Source organism: Stegastes partitus, unplaced genomic scaffold (assembly GCF_000690725.1).
Source record: "Stegastes partitus isolate 25-593 unplaced genomic scaffold, Stegastes_partitus-1.0.2 Scaffold1960, whole genome shotgun sequence".
NCBI lineage: Eukaryota > Metazoa > Chordata > Actinopteri > Pomacentridae > Stegastes > Stegastes partitus.
The window spans coordinates 39,802-43,358 of NW_007579691.1; the positions used below are offsets into that span (position 1 = coordinate 39,802).

A 3,557-nucleotide genomic window follows, 5' to 3' on the forward strand; every position below is an offset into this window, starting at 1 on the left:
TTTTTCTAATTTGGCGCTCTCACTGCTCCACATGATTCCATAGATTTTATCTTTAATTTAACAAAACAGGAAAAATATGTGAAATAGCTGTAAAACAAAAAAAAAAGCAGAATTAAATACAGTTAAAATATAATAAATGTATAGTCAGATGTTATAAAAGCGCTGATTAATGTTTAGTATCCACAATATTTACAGTTTTGGGAAGTTTTTAAGTTTAATTTATTTACTTTTTTTTACAGTCAGTATGTAAATTAATGCTTTTAATCTGTGAATTATTATCTCTAATTTATCAAAATAGAGAAAAGCTTAAAAAAAAAAAAAAAGAAGTTAAAACTGTTCAAAAATAAAACATTTCTTTCTTATGGAGGACGTTTTCTTGAACGTTGGCGCCCTCATGTGGCGGCAGCGATTCTGTTTATTACAACTCTGAAGCATCAACCAGGAATGTTTTGTTTCTTTACCTGCAGTGACATTAAAAAAAATGTAATTTTGAACAAACTGTGAGTCGTTGTGAAGTAGTTTCAAGGAATTTTGGACTTAAATAGTCCATACAGGCTCAAAGAGAACTCATATTGAACAATTTAAATAATTTTTAGCGAGTTTAAATGATTTAAGAAGAATTTCAGACAATTCTTGGGTCATTTGGACATTTTTACGTCACTCTGGACAAGTTTCATGTCATTTTCGGTGAGTTTTGAGTTGTTCTGGACAAGTTTTAAATACATTTGGACACTTTTAGACTAGATTAAACCAACTGGATCGATAAAATGGCTCGGAAACAGTGAACAGAGGTATGGGGTAGTGAGAGCGCCAAATTACAAAAATAAATCAATAAACGGATACGAAAATAAAGGTAGAAATAAAAAGAAGAATAAATAAAATAAAATATAAAAATGTGGCAATATAAAGCAACGTTAATCAAAAATGAATCCATAAAACGAAAGGCTGATAAAACTAGAAATATAAAGACACATAAATAAAATAATTAAAATAATAATCATTGATTGTTTTATTTTTATTTTTGTTTATTTTAGTTTTAAAAAGTTGCGTTTTCATAAAAATTTAATGGCCATTTGGACTCAATATTTACAGGAAACTTTAGTTTTTGGTATTTTATAAATATTTTGGGAATTTTAATTGATCTTTTAAGAGATTTTATTCACATTTTGGGAAATTTAATTTTATTCTCTTCTCTATTTTGTTTTATTTTATTCTATTCTTATTTTTTTTTTACTATTTAAAATTTTTTTATTATATGTAAATTACTTGTTTTCCATTTTTAAAAATTTATTATAACTATTATTATTATTAACTTTATATAATTTGTTTCTTTTTTTAAAAGAATTTTCAAATTTTTTTTTATGTATTTGCAAAAAACAAGCCCAGAACCTGCTGCTTGGAGTCCAGTGTTCGACCCAGTCAGTACTCTGCTCTGTAACGGTGCAGCCCGTCCACAGTTTGGTTCGTTTTCAGTCCTGCAGAGAAAACAAACAAAACAAAAGCTTTATTTCAAACGGCTGAAACATTTAAAAGGGTCTCATGTGGCGTCACGTTTTGGTGAAACTCTGGACGGACGGGACGTAACCGGGTCGGTGGTGCTGCAGGGAAGTCGTATCGGCTCGGTTCCTGTTCTGTTCCCGTCCAGCTGGTCGTGGATGAAGCCGCATCACGCAGCAGGACGGACCAGGAAGTCTGAAGGTGTTGTTCAGTCTGCAGGGAGTTAATAAAGGTTCACACATCAGACACTGTTCAGTCGACTCTTCAGACTCTCTGATTATCTGGTTCAGTGGAAATGTGTGAAGTCTTGAACAAACTGAACAAATGGGTTTTAAAGCTCCTGCAGGGACGATCAGTCTGACCCACTGAAGTGTTTTCAGATCTGGACCTGGTCAGAAACAGTTAAATCTCCTTTCTTATGATAACTACAATAAATGTTTGATGAATTTGAAAATGTTTTAAAGCCTGTTTAGACTCTGCTGCAGGTTCTGGTGCTGATTTAACCGCCTCATACATCATGATCTGGACCGGGTCTACTGTGGTCTAGCTGCAAAAATAAAAGATTAAAATCTCTGTTTTTGCATTTTTACAAACAGAACAAAGGTTTCACAAACTAAAGCTTCTGAAGGACAAACTGGTGGAGATTCAGTCTGAGATTATGGATCTGGACCTGGTTTATGTGGTCCACATGCAAAAACATGATAAAATCTCCCGTTTTACAAACAGAATGAAGGTTTCACAAACTTTAAAATTGAGTTTTAAAGCTTCTGTAGGACAAACTGGAGGAGATTGAACCTGTTGGAGTGGATCTGAGTTTGTGTATTAAAAAGCACAGGAACCTGCATTTTGTTAGTAGAATAAAGATCCAGTTCATCAGAAACCAAGTTCTAAGCCTCTCTGGTCTCTGTGGTGTGATCTAGTCCATGTGTGGAGCCTGTGGATCTGGATCTGGTCCGATGTGGTCTATGTGGAAAAAACAATCACAAGAGGTTTTTTTTGCATTTGAACAAACAGAATAAAGGTTTCAGGAGTCAAAGAGTTTTCAAACAGATCTGGAGACAAAAGCATCGGATCCTAATGTACCCTAACGCTGTGGTTCTGGTTCTGGTTCTGGTTCTGGGACGCAGTATTTGTACACTCGGAGTACTTCTATGATATGAAAGTGTTCAGACTCAGAAACGTGTTTCCTCTAAAGGACGCGATTAATAAATCACCTGAAACCCACTGAGTCAGTCAGAGTGTGTGTGTGTGTGTGTGTGTGTTTCTGTTAGAGTGTGTGTGTGTGTGTGTGTGTGTGTGTGTGTTTCTGTTGGAGTGTGTGTGTTTCTGTTAGAGTGTGTGTGTGTGTGTTTCTGTTAGAGTGTGTGTGTGTGTGTTTCTGTTGGAGTGTGTGTGTGTGAGACAGAGGGGGCGTGGCCTGTGGTCTCTGACAGCAGCCATCAGGCAGGAAAACACCTTCCAGCCTCGACTACTTCCACCAGCGGCGGCCGACCGGATCAGACCGAGCGCCGAGCAGAACCCGGAGGCCCGACCGCTCACCCGCCATCCTGCCGGGATCCAACACGTGGTCCGAGGGTCCCCTGAGAGGACGCAGCAGGAGGTCAGAGCCCCGTCAGGTTTGTGATGATCAGATTTAACCGAGGCGTTCGTAGCTCTGGAACCGGGTTCTGTCGGGTTCTTTTGTGTTTACTGAGATGATCGGACACTCAGCTGGTGGCAGAGTGATCAGTGTGTCCTCAGCTTGTGTTCAGACAACACAAACTGACAACACAGATGTGGTTCGAGTCTCTTTGGTAGAACATTTTTCTCATTTCAGTCCTTTTTCCAACTGTTTTTGGTCATTTTCAAACGTCTCTTTCTGGTCGTCTTGCGTCTCATTGTGTTGTTCTACGTCCCTGATGCCTCTTTGTCGTTCTTTCTTTGCTTCTTCTGTTGGTTTTGTCTCTTTTTGGACATTTCTTACCTGTTGTGTTGGTGTATCTCGTCAATTTAAGTCTTTGCTGTAGTTTTACGTCTACTTCTGGTCTTTTTGTGTCTCTGAAGTCGCTTTGCATCAAGTT

General features: G+C 37.6%; 1 protein-coding gene across 3 annotated transcripts in view; it reads left to right on the plus strand.

The window, feature by feature from the left end:
* Positions 1-2,968: 2,968 nt before the first annotated feature.
* The window catches only part of gpr171 (G protein-coupled receptor 171), a 9,224-nt gene continuing 8,635 nt past the window's right edge, over positions 2,969-3,557 (plus strand). For 2 of the 3 annotated variants that reach the window (XM_008303220.1, XM_008303219.1), the window contains exon 1: positions 2,969-3,113. The gene's annotated coding sequence lies outside the window, so the exon portion shown is untranslated. The remainder of the gene's footprint in view (positions 3,114-3,557) is intronic. The other variant, XM_008303222.1, reaches the window with a different exon arrangement.